Genomic DNA, 20349 nt, shown 5'->3' on the forward strand with positions numbered 1-20349 from the left:
ATTGGTAAATAGTAAAAGGATTTGAATAAACAATTTTAATGGTTGAAAATGCAAATTAAGACATACCTCTCAGACTGGCTAAAATGACAGGAAAAGATAATGATGAATGATGGAGGAAATGTGAAAAAATTGGGACACTAATACATTGTTGGTAGGGTTGTGAATTGATTCAACCATTCTAGAGAGCAATTTGGAATTATGCCCAAAGGATTATCAAAATGTGCATACCTTTTGATCCAATAGTGTTTCTACTGGGCTTATATCCCAAAGAGATCATAAAGAAGAGAAAGGGACCAACATGTGCAAAAATGTTTGTGGTACCTCTTTTTGTAGTGGCAAGAAACTGGAAACTGAATTGGAGAATGCCTGAATAAGTTATGCTATATGAATGCTATGGAATATTATTACTCTATAAGATCAGCAGGATGATTTCAGAGGAGCCTGGAGAGACTTACATGAACTGATGTTAAGTGAAATGAGCAGAACCAGAACATCATTGTACATGGCAATAACAATATTATGTGTTGATCAGTTCTAATGAATGTGACTCTTTCCAACAATGAGATGATAGATGCCAGTTCCAATGATCTTGTGGTAAAGAAAGCCATCTACACCTACAGAGAAGACTGTGGGAACTGAGTGTTGACCTCAACATAGCATTCTCACTTGTTTGGTTGCATTTTGCTTTCTTTCTCATTTTTTTCCTTTTTGATCTGATTTTTCTTGTGCAACAAGATAATTGTATAAATTGTATAAATATGTATTAGATTTAACATATATTTTTAACAAGTTTAACATATCCTATGATCCAAACTCCTATTAACAGCATCTTTCTATTTTTGAGTGCTCAGTGAAACAAAAATTCCCTGAAATGTGGAACACAAGGTTTTGCAAGGGTCAATGTTGAAAAATTATTCATGCATATGTTTTGAAAATAAAAAGCTTTAATTAAAAAAAAACAATAATGGTACTATCTAGAAACCTAATTTCATCCCCAACCCACCTAAATTTGTTGCAGGAGGGAATATTATTAGTTACATATCTGTTCATATTCATACTAAAGCAGCTTATTAAGGAAGCCAAAGATTGCAGGGGATGATAATAGGGAGAGATAATAAGTCTGACTGGTTTCTCATCTAGAATATAACATTTTATTAATCTTTCAACTATAGTAAAATGTTGAAATTTTCTGAGCAAACTCTTAGTAGAAAAAAATGATTATCATTATTTTCTATTAAAATAATTTTGCTTCTTTGACTTTCTTCTTGTATCCCATGGGGTTTGATAATAGCTAGTATTTATATAATATTTTAATTCTCGCAAAACATTTTACAAATTTGATCCTCACAACACTCTTGGGAAATAAGTGCTATTATTATCTTTATTTTGCATATGAGGAAACTGAAGCTGAGAGAGATTAAGTGTCATGAATAGGATCACAGAACTACTAAGTGTCTGAGACTAGACTTGAACTCAGATCTTCTAGACTCTTAAGACCAGAAGTTGATACACAGCATAAAAAAGAAATATTTTGTCTTTTTTAAAAATTAATTTATTTACTTTTTACAAAAATTTTATGCATAGGTAATTTTTCAACATTGACAATTGCAAAGCCTTTTGTTCCAACTTTTCCCCTCCTTTCCCCCACCCCTTCCCCCCAGATGGCAGGTTGATTAATACATGTTAAATATGTTAAAGTATAAGTTAAATACACTATATGTATACATGTCCAAACAGTTATTTTGCTGTACAAAAAAGAATTAGACTTTGAAACATTGTACAATTAGCCTGTAAAAGAAATAAAAAATGTAGGCAGACAAAAATAGAGGGATGGGAATTCTGTGTAGTGATTCATAATTCGAGAGTTCTTTCTCTGGGTGTAGCTGGTTCTATTCATTATTGAACAAATGGAACTGATTTGGTTCATCTCATTGTTGAAGAGGGCCTCGTCTATCAGAATCGATCATCATATAGTATTGTTGTATACTTATACAACAATCTCCTGGTCCTGCTCATTTCACTCAGCATCAGTTCATATAAGTCTCTCCAGGCCTTTTTGAAATCATCCTGCTGGTCATTTCTTACAGAACAATAATATTCCATAATATTCATGTACCACAATTTATTCAACCAATTGATGGCATCCACTCAGTTTCCAGTTTCTGGCCACTACAAAGAGGGCTGCCACAAACATTCTTGCACATACAGGTCCCTTTCCCTTCTTTAACATCTCTTTGGGATATAAGCCCAGTAGTAATACTGCTGGGTCAAAGGGTATGCACATTTTGATAACTCTTTGAGCATAGTTCCAAATTGCTCTCCAGAATGGCTGGATGTATTCACAGTTCCACCAACAATGTATCAGTGTGCCTGTTTTCCCCCATCCCCTCCAACATTCAGCATTATCTTTCCCTGTTATTCTAGCCAATCTGACAGGTATGTAGTGGTATCTCAGAGTTGTCTTAATTTGTATTTCTCTGATTAATAATGACTTGGAGCATCTTTTCATATGGCTAGAAATAGTTTCAATTTCTTCATCTGAGCATTGTTCATATCCTTTGACCATTTAGTAATTGGAGAATGGCTTGGAAATCCTTTGTCTTATCTATTGCTTTGTCACAAAACATTCTGTTCCTTAAGATTTTAGTCCCCTTTAAGAAAACAGAAGTATGAGTTATCCACTTATAGAGACAGTTTTAAGCCATCTTGAGAATTCAGCCAATTTAATAATCCCTGTGCATCCTTAAACCAACAAGTGCAACCAATTGACATTCCAGCTACCAACTTGGCTTTTCACCTCAGAAATTACTATTACCTATCATGAGAGAAATTCTGATCTATTTGTCAGGAAGGCTAGCTATTAGCAATAAATGGGGTTAGTAATCTCTCTTGAGGACCAAAGACCTTGAGTGAAGGCTAACAGGGTTTTATATAAAAATTAGCAAGAAGACAGAGGAAAACCTTGAACAACACAGGTTTCTTCTTCTCATTGGCTGCCAATGACATAGTCAGAATTTAGATTACATCATTTGGACTTCTTTCCAAACCCCCTAATCACAGACAAGACACGTGATTCAAGCCCTAAGACAAAATTTTCCAGGCAATGGGATTAGTTTGCAATTTATGGAGTTGCTACCATAATTTAAATTGATGAGATTTGACCTTTTAGGTTAATCAAATTTATTGAGAAAGTAGGTGAAAAGGGTAGTTACAAAGGTGAAGTAATTACAAGACAAAAGCTTGACCTTTAGGTAAATTTCTCTGGGGTGTAGGTGTTGGGTAAAGTTTGTAAATGGAAGGAATTTCAAATAGGAATATTAAATATGCTTGTGTCTTAGTAAAATAAAATGAAAATCAATTTTTAATTGTACACACCAGACACTCCTGATTTTTAGACTCTGTGTCTTGACCACCAATTAATATTACTAATTTGAATGAAGTCTGTGTCTCCAAGACCAACCCCACAGTCAATGTCCCAGCATCATGGCTAAAATCTTTCTCTTGCTTTCTTCCAATTTGAAAAGGCATAAGGTATTTGTGCAGCCAAAGTCCCTGCTGGGATTTGATGTCTGCCCATTGCTGCAATGGGGTTAGGCAAAATAATGTATTTAGGAACTATTGTTGAAGAGGGAGCAGAGCCAACATGACAAAGTAAAGGAATCACTACAGCCTACTTTCCTAATATTCTCCACAACTTATATTTTTAAAGCTTTTTATTTTCAAAACATATGCACGCATAATTTCTTAACATTGATCCTTGCATAGCCTTGTGTTCCAAATTTTCCCCTCCTTCCCCCCACCCTTTCCCCTAGATGTCAGGCAATCCAATATATGCTATACATGTTAAAATATATGTTAAATCCAACATATGTAAACATATTTATATAATTCCCTTGCTGCACAATAAAAATCAGATCAAAAAGGAAATAAAATGAGTAAGAAAACAGAATGCAAGCAAACAACAATAAAGAGAGTGAGAATGTTATGTTATGATCCACATTTAGTTCTCTCTGAGTGTAGATGGTTCTCTTCATCACATCCATCTTCATTAGAACTGGTATCAATCACCTCATTGCTGAACAATTTAAAAATGCCTCAAATTGAATTTTGAAGAGGGAAAGCCAACAAATAGACTCTGTGAGACATTTTTTCCAGGCCAGAACAACTTAGGAGGTCAGAAAGAGAGGTCTCTGATATAGGAGTTGGCCCAGAGTCCACATGGCAGCAACATCAGTTGTGGACCTTAAAGATAGTTGTGACAAAGAATAACAGCTTCAGAAGTCCCTGAGCAATAGTACTGCTTGTGGTCTCTAGGGATTAGGGGCCTTTCCTGAGTAAGGAGCAGGAAATAGACCACAAGAGCAATGACCTTTTCATAAATCACATCATTGTGGAAGCATGGAAAGCTTCAAAACCTCCAGAACTAACTCTGAAAAAAATAGCACTAAAGCTGAAGTGTGAAACATTGCTTTCCCCACTCAAATCCATCCCACCCTGGGAACAAAGCCCAAATTTAATATAAAGTTAACAGTAAAGAAATAACCAGGAAAAAATAGGCAATCAATAACAAAAAAGAAAAGAAAGTACAATAGTGACAGGAAAGATCAAGACATAAATTCAAAAGACAACAAAGTCAAATCAGCTGCAGTCTCAAAGAAAAATGTGAGTTGAACACAAGCCCAACAATAATTCCTGGAAGAGTCCCCAAAAATTATTTTAAAAATCAAATAAGGAGAGAATTCTAGAAAGATAGCAGAGTAGGTCAGAAAACTTTTACTCTCTAATTTCCCCTCCACAAAAAGATAGAATGTCACTGCAGAATGAATATAGAGCAGCAGAAGTAAAAATGTATGGAGGTTAAACAGTTATCCTCCTAAAAACTTGAGAAGACCCCAGGAAAGAGTTGTCTTCCAACAGTAGAAGTTCTGCCTGAATAAAGTGCAAATACTTCTAGGCCACTTGAGCAATCAACAAACAGCAAGTCCTGTAGACATTTGAGTAGGAGGCAGCCTCAATCTCAGGAACTTTCAGCTCAGGGATAGTATGGTGATTGTAAAGCTGAAAAGGAAAAAAAACTGAAGAACCTTCCTCTATCAAGGGTTGCTAATACAGTCAGCAAATTGACATGATCCCAAGCTGGAGCTGAGTAATAGCAGGTACTTCATATTTAGTGAATGAATGAATGATACCTGAAGTCAAATTATGGCACATTATTACTACCTATTTCTCTAGTGACCTTTGTTACCAGTCAGTTGTCATTCCTTTCTCTAATAGATTTTATACTTCATTGTGGAACACATGTCATTTACTTACAGATAACAGGGCTCCTGACCCCAATCATGCTGAAATGATCATTGATAACCAATGAGTACGGGTGATCCAGAATTCCCTGCTTTTTCTAAAGTTCTGATTTCTAAAAGTCCAGTCTCTTGATGGTCATTTCTTATTCAAGATCTCACCAGATAGAGTAACGCTTGTCCACAGCTGGGGGAATAGAGATAATCTCTCTAAGGGCAATATGAAGTCATTCTCAGCCTCTCATCATAATATTCTTTCTTCCATTAATTTTTAAATGATCAGAGTTTATTAATACTCTTGTTCCAATATATATGCCCTGAGTTTGTCCACGATTATCTTTGGTTTAAGACAAGACATCCAATTGACATATGTTGGCCTTATTAATAGAATGATTAAATTATCCAGAAACTAGTCAATAGAAACTTTTTAATTGCCACAGAACTGGTGAATCATGAAGGGATACCTGAGGAAAAGAGACAGATCTGACTTAAGGCCTCCTAGGAAATGTTCTCACCTTTGGGAGAGATTTCTTCATTTAGAAAGAGGACCTTTCTTGAGAACTTGTAAGTTGAGATTTTAACTCTTTTAAAAAAATATAGCTTTTTATATACAAAACATATGCATGGGTAATTTTTCAACATTGACCCTTGCAAAAACTTCTGTTTCAACTTTTCTCCTCCTTCTCTCCTGCCCCTTCCCCAAGACTCTATTTTCAATCTAAAAATTCTGATTCTAACCTTCAGTCATTTTTAGGTAGCACATATGTGTCTAATAGTTCTGTTTTGTTTTTTTTTTTTAGTATTTGAGCCAAAGCTTTCTAACTTTCACTCTCACAGAAGGTCATTTTGTCAAGTAGATTCCACTACTTGAAAGAGATCTTCTAAAGTAAGCTGTGAGGAAAACATATTTACAACGATAAAAGGTCACCTGAAAAATATTTTAGATTTCAGTTTATAAAGCATTATTGGTAGAACCCAAAAGTCCTGGCAATAAGTCACCCCTTTTTTTCTTGCAGGAATAGGGTTTCCAAAGAGGAAATCTAAGCCATTATTCTTTAAGAGAATTTCTAAAGCTGCAATCCTTGCTTTCAAGTTTTTGTAATTTCATACTTATACACATATTACATACAAACATACAAAGCTGTGTAAATCTTTAAAGTCTTTAAAATAAGTTTTTAAATAAAGGAAAGAATTAGGTATTTGGGGGAAGAATTAGACTAAATGTACAATTATGTGTGGGAAAAATCTATTGTGAGGAGAGCAGAAACTAAAAAAAAAAGTAGTTTTTTCTCAACTTTTATTTTTGTATATTTTTATCTGTGCTTTGTCTTTAGGATATAGCTCATATTTGCTAGGTGGGGAGAGCTGAAAAAGCAGAGTACAACTCAGGATTTCACAGTTTGGGAAATGCAATCAGAGAGGGGATTTCTCTCTGAGTTAACTCCCAACTTTTTCTTTGGTGGGGCTTTAACTGCAGCTCACAGCTGATAATATCTCAGGCCAAGCAGCCTATAGTTTGGCTGTAATCTACAAAGGCAGATTTCTAGGGGCTTGCTCATCTTTCAAGTGAAAATAAACAAGTTTAAAGCCACTTGGATTATATTTAAATTAAATCTACAGAATCTGCCACCTCCTTCCTATTCCTCATGATTATCAGACATCAGGATAATGTTTAAAGTTACAAAAATAAGTGGTTTTTTGTTTTTGTTTTTTTTTTATCTTTTAAGACGCTTTGATCAGGTCTTTTCTTTCATAGCCTTAAATACAATCACTGTAGGATTTCGGTAATTTCTTCTTGTTGAATGCAATAAGCTTGGAGGGGACAACTCACCAGTCCAGCACTCTGCACCACACATTGCCTTGGTCACTCTCACATCCTATCTCTTCTTACAATCACATAGTCTATTAAATGCCAATGCTTTCTGTGAAAGTGCATCCACAAAGTTTTACTGTGTTTAGGTAATGGAATGCAGTGTTGGTTATGAAGTCATGAGATGCACAAGTGTTTGATAGTAAATGATCATTGCTATTGCTGTTTCCAACTTCATTCCTCCCGAGGACTCCCTGGCATATCTGGAAATCTGAGCTTACTCTAGCATTATGGATCAGTTGTCTGCAGCTTGTGCTAATTTTGGCTTAACAATTAACACCAATAAAGCATCAGTCCTCCATCAGTCAGCACCATACCATCTCTATGTGGAACCATCAGTTATGGTAAGTGGAGAGGTTCTAAATGCTGTGGATATAAGTTCACTTCCTTTTGCAGTGTGCTCTCCAGGGGTGTACACATTGAGGCTGACACACACATTGCCAAAGCCTGCTCAGTGTCTGGGAGGTCCTGAAGGAAAGCATGAGGGAGGAGACTACCAAACTGAAGATCTACAGAGCCATTAGGTTATATTACAACCTTATTGTTGTATTTCTGTGAAACCTGGATATTATACTAGTTCCATGCCAGGAAACTAGATCACTTCCATTTGAATTGTCTCTGGAAGAGTCTGAAGATCACCTGGCAGCATATCAGACACCTAAGTCCTTTTTCGAACTAAACTGCCAAGCATTCTAACTCCATTGCAGAGCACAGTTGGCCACAATGTTCAAATACCAAATGTACACTTGCAAAAAAATTATTTTATGGAGAACTAACACAGAACAAGTACTCACAGAGGGTCAGAAAAAATAGTACAAGGAAACTCTCAAGGTCGCTCTTATGAACTTTAGAATCAATTGTATGACATGGGAGACACTAGCACAGGACCACCCAGCATGGTGGGCCCTCATCAGGGCTCTATGAGCAAAGCAGAATTGAATTAGCTCAGAGGAAACACAAAATACCCAAAATTAGAGAACCCACCCCAAATATTCATATAGGTTATTTGTGTCTGACTTGTGGCAGAGCATTCTGAGTTCATATTGGTCTGATCAGCCACAGTTGGACACACTATAACTGGGCTCTAACAGAGTGATGTTACTTTGGTCCTCTTTGAGAATGAAAGATAACAAGTAATTTCTTTAAAATATATTAACAGTGTAAAAGTTATTTTTATAATATTGGTGAAGGGTGTTAAGAGAAATATAACTCTCTTGATCTGTAAATTATTAAATGTTAACTCTTTCCAGATCCTAAAGGATAAGAAGCAGCAAGAAAGAAAGAAAGGTGAGTATAATTTTGAATTTGAAAAATGTTTTTCTTAAGTAGGTAGCCAAGCCATTTGTAAACTATTAATAAGCTTAGGAGTCAAAAAGAAGGACACAACATATTCCAAGCCCCTCTTGTTCCATTATAGGAGGAATTTGATAAGCAACTTATTCCTTATGATAGAATTTGTGATAATTAATTAATTAATTCTATTTTTCTTATCCTTTTAATTACACTTGATAACTTCACATGGATTTTCAGATGTGTTCAGTATACAATGCCACTGGTAATGAGATGCATGATTTTCTGTGTAAGGTAATTTGGAAACATTCATCTGATTGGTAATGGATTTTGTTTCAAGTTTTAAATACATGATAATGTTCATGGCATTGTTTTATTTCTGTATTTCTGTAATTTGGCAAACTATCAGTAGTTTCCCTTATAAACTAAGAATTGGACTGTTAGAACTAGGAGTATAACATAACAACAAAATTATGGAATAATCAATTATGATATATTTATCTCTTCTCAGCAATATGATAATCCAAAACAATTCCAATAGACTTGAGATGGAAAATGCCATCAGCATCCAGGAAAAGAACTATGAATAATAAATGTGTATCAAAGCATAGTATTTTAACCTTTTTTTCTTTTTGATCTCATTTCTTTTTTCTATTTGATCTCATTTTTCTGGCCCAACATGACAAATATGGAAATATGTTTAAAAGAATTGCATATATCAAATTATTTGCTGTTTGGGGAAGAGATAAGAGATAAATAAGAAAAGGAGAAAAAATTGGAACAAAAGAATCTTACAGAAATTTATGTTAAAAACTAATTTTACATGTATTTGGAAAAATAAAATACTTTTGAAAATAAAAAAATGCAATTAAGCAAAGAAAAAAAGGAAAGAAGTAATAGTTTTCTAATAAAATTTCAATCAAAATATTAATATAAAGTTATAAAATTAAATATAAATATCATTTAATCTATGATCTTTGTTTACATTTCATATGTTAAAAATAACATCTTAAACAATATATTGAAAAAAAGAAAAGGGATTGTACTGTTAAAAAAAAAAAAAGTGGATTAAAAAGTTGTTAGGTCTTTTTATCAGCTCGCCTAACAATGTGCTGTAATATTCTGAAGTACTGTCATTAAAGAACTTAAACATACAGGTTTTGCCTATATTTTAAGAGAAAGTTTTCTCTTAAAAATTATTCAGCTATAATTTATGAAAATTATGAGATTGTTAACTAAGTTATTTGGAATTATTATGTTATTTAAATTGGTAACTGTACAAAGAAAAGACCTTATAAATCTTCTTTGGAAACCTACAAGGATTCTTGGAATCAATTAGTCATAAATTCTTATGAACAATATGTAAGATTTTTTTTTCTGTTTTATGGAATTCTTACTCAGTAAATATGAATACTTACATAAAATGGCATAATTTTCAAGCCTGTTTAACATGCAGAATGAGTTTCATTTAAAGATATATTTATAAGGCCAGATGGAATCACAAGTGAATTCTATCAAACATTTAAAGAATAATTAATTCCAATTCTGTATAAAGTATTTGCAAAAATAGGTAAAGGAGTGCTGCCAAATTCCTTTTATGACACAAATATGGCACTGATACCTAAACCAGGAAGTCCCAAAACAAAGACAATTAAAGACCAATCTCCCTAATGAGTATTAATGTAAAAATTTTAAATAAAATATTAACAAAGAGATTACAGCAATTTATCAGCAGGATAATACACTATGATCTACTGGGATTTATAACAGGAATGCAGAGCTGGTTCAATATCAGGAAAACTATTACCCTCAATAACAAAACCAAGAGAAATCATATTATAATCTCAATAGATACAGAAAAAGCTTTTGACAAAATACAGCACTCATTCCTATTAAAACACTAAAGAGCATAGGCATAAAAGGAACTTTCCTTAAAATAATGAGCATTATCTAAAACCTACAGCAAGCATTATTTGTATTGGAGAGAAACTGGACACATTCCCAATAAGATCAGGGGTAAAAATAAGAATGTCCATTATCACTACTATTATTCAACATTGTACTAGAGGAGGGCAGCTAAGTGGAGCAGTAGATAGAGCACCAGCCCTGAATTCAGGAGGACCAGAGTTCAAATCTGGTCTCAGACACTTAACACTTCCTAGCTGTGTGACTTTGGGCAAGTCACTTAACCCCAGCCTCAGGGGGGGAAAAAAAGGACATTGTACTGTATAAATTAGCTTTAGCAATAAGAAAAGAAAAATAAATTAAAGGAATTAGAATAGGCAATGAGGAAATAAAACTCTCACTTTTTTCAGATGATATGATGATATACTTAGAGAATCCTAGAAAATCATAGAAAAATATATTGGAAACAATTCACAGCTTTAGCAAAGTTGCAGGATATAAAATAAGGTCACATCAATCATCAACATTTCTATATAATTACTGACAAAGCCCATTAGTAAGAGACAAAAAGAGAAATTCCATTCAAAATTACTATAGACAAAATCTATCTAGTAAATAGTACCAGCCCTGAGATCTGAGTTCAGATCTTAATCGCTTAACACTTCCTAGCTGTGCGACCCTGGGCAAGTCAATTAACCCCAACCGCCTGGGGGTGGGGGTGGAGAATGTGTGATGATCAATTATCAACTATGAAAAACTTAGTTCTTTTCAGTGGTTCAGTGGTCCAAAGCAATCCCAATAGACTTAGAACAGAAAATGCCATCTGCATCTAGAAAAAGAATTGAGGAGATTGTAAATCAACACATTCTATATTCACTTCTTTTTTTTCTGTTGTTTTTTTTCTCCCAGAATTTTTCCCTTTTGCTCTGATTTTTCTCTCCCAACATGATTCATAAAGCATTGTATATTAAAAATAACTAAAAATTACTATAATAAAAAAGGTTATAAAAGATATATTTATATATAAGTTAAGTTGGAGGTCCATTAGCCATTGGCCAGTGTTGTTTTTGCAGGGATTTAAGTGAATTATCACAAATTAAGTATGTGGGAATATAGATGTAATTATTTTCCATATTTCTGGTGGTATATTTTAAGATAAAGGGGAAAATAACGATATTGAGTAAATTTTTAAAGGCCTAGCAAACTTTGTTATTGAGATATGGCTAATTTAATTGAGTCCCAGTTGGTCCCAACATCCTCCTGAATTTTTACCCAATGATCAAAGTACTTCACTCTTTCCCAAATGTTTGAAGTCTTATTCAAGTCTAGTTTACTGATAGATTGATTGATTCAATAGAAATATTTAGACCTTGTTCGCTCTTTTTTATACTATTGGTTAATAAAAGAGAGATTTGTAGGCCTTCTATAATTACCTTAATTGGGGTGTGGGTATGGAACAATTCTATTAAAAATGATGTTTTGTGATCAATACAATTAATTAGGTTAAAAGTTTTTCTAATGTTAAATCATATTTATATTAATGGCATAAATAAAATTTGATCTTAATTAATTTTTAGACATGTTGCTATAACTTTTTTGCTATTATTTCATTTAATTTTTTGCATCAATATTCATCAGTGATAATGAGTTATTTTTCTCTGTTTTATGACTCACTAGTTTGGGTAACAGAACCACATTATCTCATAGAAAAAAGTTTAATAAGGTGTCTTATTTATTTCTCATAATAGTTTATATTATGTATATTATTTATTGTTGGATATTTATAATACTATATGGCTAAATTCATCTGGAACAGACATTGTTTCTTTGGGAGAGATTTGAGCAATAATTCTATTTCTGATATTGGGTTCTTTAAATCCATTTGTAAACATAGAACAAATATATAGGCAGAAACACCAACTGGGACCCCTTTGGCTTACTAAGTGTGGCTGGAACCTTACCAAGAACCCCAGAGGCTTTCACCTCCCTGACTGTCTTCTAAGTTGGGATTTGAGTCTGGGAAGACTGAGAGAACCTTGGCTGATTAGGGTTGCCAGACCCCACTGTACTGCTGAGACTTGGCTTTGGGCAAGAAGGAACCAGTACCCAGTAAGTGCAAAAACAGCAGGACAGGGATGCTGCTGGCTGTGGGCACTTGCAGAAGAGTGAAACTCTTGGTGTGGGGTTCCTGGTCAGAGTGGAGAACTTAAAGGGAAGCTTGAGGCACTATCCTCCAACTCAATGATTAAAGGTTCTTACAGTAATATCTCTTACTAAAAAAAGAAACAGTCAAAGAAGAAAGAATCCTACCATAGAAACATATCCTGGGAACAGGGAAGAAGGTGATTCGTCTTCAGAGGACAATGAAATAAAAAAGCTTCTATTCCAAAGAGTAAAGTGAAATGACTCCCAGCCTAGACAGAATTTATAGAAGAATTTAAACAAGACTTTAAAAATCAAAAGAGACACTGAGGAATTTTTATTTTAAATCCAAGAAAAATATGAAGATTATGAAAAAAAAAGTTACCCAACTAGAAAAAGAGATATAGAGTCTCAAAGATGAAAATAATTCTTTGAAAATTAAAATTGGAGGGGCAGCTAGGTGGCGCAGTGGATAGAGCACCAGCCTTGAATTCAGGAGGACCAGAGTTCAAATCTGATCTCAGATACTTAACACTTCCTAGCTGTGTCACTTAACCCCAGCCTCAGGAAAAAAAAAAAAAAAAAAAAAAAAAAATAAAGAAAATTAAAATTGGGCAAGAGGTAGCCAGGGAAACTATGAGAGACTAAGAAATAATAAAACAGTTTCTAAAGAATAAAAAATTAGCATAGAATATAAAATATCTTAAAAGAAAAACAACAGATATAAAGAACAGATCAAGAAAAGAAAATTTAAGAATAATTAAACTGCCTGAAAGTTGTGACCAAAAAGAGAACCTTGACACTATAATGCAGGAAATGATCCAAGAACATGATAAAACATGAGGGGAAAGTAGAAATAGAAAAAAAAAATCCACTGATCAACCACCTCAATAAGATTCTTTGTGGAAAACACATAGGAATATTATTGTCAAATTTAAAAACTCCTAGATCAGATAGAATTTTTTATAAGAAACAATTCAAAAATACTGTTGCTACAATTAGGATTATAGAATTTAACATCAGCTACAATTAAAAAAAAAAAAAACCCAGAGGTCCTGGAATCATATATTGGAATAATCAAAAGAACGAGGCCTGAGGCCAAAAATACCATATCTAGCAAAATTATCTGTAATATTGAATGAGAAAAAATGGGCATGAAGTTACAGATTTCAGGACTTTCTATCAACCAAACTAAACTTAACAGAAAATTTAACATATAAGAGCCAATATCAAAAATCAATTTCAAGGAACTCAACATGGACAAATTGTTTTGTTTTTTTTTAATATGGGAAAATATATGTTTAAGATTCACATCAACAATAGAATAGCTTAAAAGAAAGGTTGGCAGAGTTAAGGTAAAAACAGTAATTATGTTATACAAATGAGGTGAAATAGAAGAATAATCATCAAAGAAGGAAGGAAGGCTTGTAGTTCTGAAAACCTACTCATATCAATAGGTTAAATAGGCAACACTACATATATAACATGAAGAATATGGCACCCTCCAAAATTTGTAAAGAAATTTAAGGGAAGAGAGATGGGCAGATGGGGAGGCAAAGAGTGAGGAAAGTGTCTTTGGGAGCCCTTCCAAGGATTAAAAGTATTACACTATTAAGTTCTCAAAAAAAAAAAAAAAAAAAAAAAAAAAAAAAAAAAAAAAAAAAAAAAAGATAGGCAAAGGAGAAAGAACCCAATCTTAAAACAGATTCATTTTCAGAGGAGAACACTAAAGTAAAAAAGTTTCTCTTACTCCAAAGAGTAACATAAAATGGCTACTGCTCAGAAAGAATTTGTAGATGAATTCAAAAAAGACTTAAAGAATCAAATGAGGGAAATTGAAGAAAAACTAAAATAAATAAAAATAAAACCATTTAAGAAAAACAAGATTTTGAAAAGAAAGTCAACCAACTACAAAGAGAGATCCAAAGTCTTAAAGAAGAAAATGATTTTTTTGAAAATTGGAATTTGGCAAGGGAAAACCAGTGAAGCTATAGGAAATTAAGAAATAACAAAACAAAATGCAAAGAATGAAAAACAAAATAGAAAAGAATGTGAAATGTAAGAAAAAACAACAGATTTAGAGAACAGATCAAGAAGGAAAAAACATAAGAATAATTTAACTACCTGAAAGCTGTGACCAAAAAGAAAACCTTAACACAATAATACAAGAAATAATGAAAGAAAATTGTCCTGAAGTAATAGAATAAGAGGGGAAAATAGAAATAGAAAAAAAATTCACCCAAAATTCACCAATAACTATCTCAAAGGAATCCTTCAAGAAAAACACATAGGAACATTATTGCTAAATTTCTGAATTCTTAGATCAAAGAGAAAATTTTACAAGAAACAAACAAAAATAATTCAAATATGCTAGAGCTAACAATTAGAATTGTGCATGATTTATTAATAGTTACAGTAAAAGACCACAGTCTCTAGAATATTATATATAAACAATCAAAACAACTAGGTCTGTGACCAACAACAAAAAAATGAAGTCAAATAACTTGAAGATTTTCAGGATTTTGTTGCAAGCAAAACTGAACTCAACAGAACATTGAACATTTAAGAGCCAATATCAAAGACTAATTTCAAGGGATCAAAGACAAACTGTTTTCTATTTGAAAATATGAATCATGTCTAAAATTGATATCAGTAATTGGGTAGTTCAAAAGAAAGACTGGAGTAGAGGAGTATGATATGACTCTAAAAACCAAATGATGTGGGGAAAGGTAAAAACAGTTATTATGCTATGTAACTGAGGTGCAAGAGCATGAAGTAACAGAGGAATTAGATAGGAGAGTAGGGCTGGTAGTTCTGAAAGCCTACTCATATTGAGAATGGGATAGAGAACAATACATACATATATCTATACACATTCAAAAATATATATAGAAATGAAGGGGGGAAAGAAGAGGATAATGAGGGATATAAAAAGTTGTGTGGATTTATAACAGGGGAACAAGATGTGTAGATTAATGGGAATGGGAAAAAGAGCGAGGGAAAAAGTAGAAGATGAGAAGGATCCATAAAGAGAGGTAGGGAGGTAAAGTAATAGCAAGGCAAGTTAAGAAGAAAAAAACTAAAGCAGAAGAGTTAATAGGGATAAGAAATAAGAGATATACACAGATACAATAAGAAGGATCAAAAGTATAATTTATTAGAAAAAAAGTAGCACTAGTAATCATTGATTCCAAACAAAACCAAAAAGATTCAATCAAGAGAGAAATCTACATTGTCAGCCATATTAGTGTTGTTTTAGATCATGTCTATATATGTGTAAATGCATATGTGTGTGTGTGTATATATATATGTATATATAAAATGTGTGTATGTGTTTTGTATGCATATAGGTATGTATGTATGTATACAGTTATATGTATGTATATATATATATATATATAGTTCTAAGTATATGTGGGGGGTATGCAGGGGTATGTGACCCTGGGCAAGTCTCTTTAATCCTGTTTGTCTCAGTTCCTCATCTGTAAAATAATCTGGAGAAGAAAATAGAAAACACTTCAGTATCTTTGCCAAGAAAACCTCAAATTGGGGGCAGCTTAATGGCATAGTAGATAGAGCACTAGCCCTGAAGTGAGGAAGAAACATTTAATATGTGACCCTGGACAAATCACTTAACTTCATTGATTGACAAAAATAAAACCAAAAACCAAATGGTGTAACCAGGAATGGAATATAATTGAAACAATTCAATAACAAAATATGAAATCAATTTTTCTACATTTATTTATCAATTGTTTCTCAGGTGCCATGAGATGATGAAAAACAAATATATCCTTTAATATCTTCACTCAATTGCTAAAGGTCTAGTAGACTTAATTTTTAAATGTTCTTTTTTTCAGATATTTTTATTATTGTTTTATTAAAAGACAGCCTGCTATAATATATAGGGTGCTATGCTTCGTCAGGAAGACCTAGTTTCAAATTCCAACTTGGCTAAATGCCCTAGCTTTGGTGGCTCTGGTCAACTCACTTAATCTAAATCCCAAAGATTTTTTTAAACTAAGTAATAGATGTGCTGGGATCTGAAGATCATCCTTTATCTGTGCTGGACTGTAATAAAATCCTTGTATATGGGTGCAATCCATATCCCTTTGTTTTTTTTATGTATCATATTCCACATTTCTCATTAATAATAAGTACTCTCATATGATTTTTGAATCTATGTTCATTGATATATAAACTGTCTGCCTCCTAGCTATAATGGATACTCTTCAGAGGGTGCTAGTAGTAAATAAAGGGTTATGGGGAGATGAAAGGAAGATTATATAAAACACTTTTAAGGTTAAGGTACTTTAAAAAAGTTATTCTGCATTATTAATGCTTTCTTAAGTTAAGACAATCAACAAAACAATAAATCAAACCCTGATTTTTAAAGACCTGGCCATTTGAGGTGTCAGTGCCCAATCTGAAAATTTAAGAATGGGTTCTAGAAAGCCAGCTATAGTATGTTTTAGGATATTTTTGCTATACTTGAAGTAGATTTAAACCTGTGGCTCCTCTCTGAAAATCCTCCTGTTGATTCTAGTAATCTCTACTTTGCCTCTACTTTTTCAATTTCATTATAAAATGAATGTACTTAAATATACTATCCAGATTTTATTTCATCATGTTTTGGGAGAAACTGAATTTTCTTAAATTGTTTAACAGAGTTTTCTTCAATTCATACTAAAAATTATTTTTTTGGTGTGTCCAGAATTCTTCATTCTCCAAGAGGCAACATGGTTCAGGAAATTCCCTTTTTATTTAAGAATGTGTAATCTTTGAATTCTCAAATTTGGGATTACTTTCAATACATGTCCTAAAACTAACACATCCCATAAATCCTCTTCTTTTGCTAATAGTATGGATTCCTGAGTCACTTTGCCTAAGAAATAGAAATCTTGTTCTAGTAACTATTAACCATCAAGCCTTAGGATACTCTCCCTTTCTTTGTCAGTGAATTCAATTCCTGGCTTGCAGTCTCTCTCTCAACCCCAACACCTACCTTCATACTAGAGGACATCAACAGATACACTACTACTCCTTCAAACACACATTTTCCCAAATTTTCAATGTACTCATTCCTATAACCTATTGTTTTACTCTACCTCAGCAAGACCCAAAGAGATAGCAATCTTGACACAGGTGTTCTACTTCCAGAATCATGAACTGCAAAATTCCTTTATCATATAAACTTGTAACATTTTACTTTTTACTTTGTCTCATGATCCCTAACCCTGTTCCTCATGTTGTTTAGTTCTTTCCCAGCTTATCACTCCTTTATTGACGATAATATTTTTAATTAAGAAAACTCTATGCTTTGCTCCAAATTCAAGTCTCTTGCCAATAAGTCCTATCACCTATAAGGCTAATCAACCCTCAACTTTCCTACTTTCACCATCTACTGCCTTTTAAATGCTGGTGAAAGGAGATAGAGAAAATCACTAAACTATGTTGACTGGGTCTATTATAAATTTGTTACATAATTTTTATTGGGCACTCCTTGTGGCAAAGCAATCCTTTTACTATCTCCTTAATCAAATTAATCTGTTTTCCAAAATTTTTCATTCCTTTCAAGCCATTCATGGTATACACACCCCATTCCTTGCAGCTGACAATCTTGTCTCACATTTCATTGAAAAAAAAGAATAAGGCCATTCACTGACAGCAGCTCCTTCTCTTTGTCTTACATCACTCAGATGTCTTTTTACATTTTTTTTTACCTCTGTGAGAGAGAGGCTGAAGATTCTAGCCCTCCTTGAAAGATGTCTCTTTTCCTTGCCAAGGCAAATACCTGTATATGTTTCCTTAATCCAGTTCTCTCCTATATTTTCCCACAGCTTACTTTCTCACTGATATTAAATTTCTTTCCTATCTATTGGCTATTTCCCAGCTGTCTCAAAACATGCACACACCTCCTTCAACCTAAAAATAAAACAAAAACTCAATCATTTCACCTCTAGTAGCTATCAATTTTCTTTTCATTCATCATTAAACTCTTTAAGAAAGCTTTCTAAAACTGGACCCTCCATTTTTCTCCTGCCTTTTATTTTCTGATCGTCTTTTATCTAGCCCAAACTGCAAGTTCAGCAGCCACTGATGAGCCTGACTCCACTGCTGATTACAATGAAGATTTAGTAACCTCTCTTTCAGACCTGGGCTGGTTCATCCTTGCTTAGACATCTTGGTGACTCCCAACTTCTAAAGGTTCACCATATTGGCACAGGAATTAATAGAGATACCTAAACTGCTTTTTTCCTCTTTTGAATTCCGAAGTACAATCTACCAGCCTCAGAGACTCTAGTAGCAGGGACTCCAGGCATATGAACATCACACCTGGCCATCTCACTGACCCTCTGCAGTAAGTTTTCTTGACCTCATCATTCAATCAAAACTGATCTCTTGGAAGTTACTAATGATCTCTTCATCATCAAACATAATGATCTCTTTTCCATCATTATCCTTCTCCATCTTTTACTAATCTTAGATACTGTTGATCATTTTTTCCTGATACTCTCTCCACTCTAAATTTAGACATTCTAGATTTAAACCGTCTCTAGACACTGCTCTCTCTCTTCTTGTCTGATTGTTTCTTAGCATCTTTTGCTAGGTTATCCTCCAGATCATGCCCGAAAACCATGGTGGTTCCTCCAGTGTCTGTCTTGATTCCTCTACTCCTGGTGATTTTATCTGCTCATATTATTTAATTATCCTCTCTCTGCAGATGATTCTCAATCTACTTAATCATTTAAAAATCTCTCTTCAGAGTTCCTCTCCTATCACTAACTACTTATTGCACATTATGTTAGGGGCGGTAGCCCCTTGATATTCCTTGTTTGATCTCCAACTTCCTTTGGGACTTGGACCTTTGATACAAGTTCTGGTCAAACTAGTTTGGGCTATCTGAGCTGGCTGGGGTTTTACAGCCCCCAATTATAATCTGATCAGATAGACTAAATGCCATCATCTTCCTTTTTGGGAAGAGACTTTTGTCTGTCCCCAAAAGATAACAAGAGAATCCTTATCTTATTTACATCACTCTCCAGAATCTCCTTACATCACTGCATCTGAATGACTGTGCTCTTGTATAAAACAGAGTCCTCAAAAATCTATTCTTTGCAAAATTGGCCTTGTACCATGCAGCCATTTTGCCCACTGGCTCTCTATGTTTCTATGTTTCCATATAGCATTAAGTAGCAAATTCATTTGCTGCCCACCCTGCCCTTGGTTACTTTGGGGAAGGAAGGAGAGAGAGAGAAAAGGAACTGACCCATCTCGGTTTAGACCTCAGTTTACTCCTCATCAATTTCAAACTAGAAATTGCCTTTTTTCACTCTTTGCTTTCTGAAATTAATCCCGTAGCATTCCTTGGCTCCCAAGCAGAAGGACAGCAGGTTTCTATGTTGACAGGATATTCTAGTCAGTTTGTTGAGCCTGTGGTATTGAGCACAGAAATTCAAAGTTGGTCTTAGAATACATTTGTCAATGGTATCAAATAGAAATTGGGACCACTAAACCATTAATAAAAATCCCTGCTATGAGGGTAGCTAGGTGGTGAAGTGGATAGAGCACCAGACTTGAAGTCAGAAGGCCCTGAGGTCAATTTTGCCTCAGACACTTAACACTTCCTGGCTGTGTGACCCTGGGCAAGTCACTTAATCCCAATTGCCCCAGACAAAAAAAAAAAAAAAAAAGAATCCCTGCTATGTCATATATACTCAGAAACCGACATATCAACATTACGTAATGTTAATCTAATGTGTTTTTATTTATTAAATATGTCCCAATTACATTTAAGTCTGGGTGCCAGCCTCGGTCCTGTGTTTGACACCTCTAGAACTTGTT

This window comes from Sminthopsis crassicaudata, chromosome 3 (genome assembly GCF_048593235.1).
Source record: "Sminthopsis crassicaudata isolate SCR6 chromosome 3, ASM4859323v1, whole genome shotgun sequence".
NCBI classification, from domain to species: Eukaryota; Metazoa; Chordata; class Mammalia; order Dasyuromorphia; family Dasyuridae; genus Sminthopsis; species Sminthopsis crassicaudata.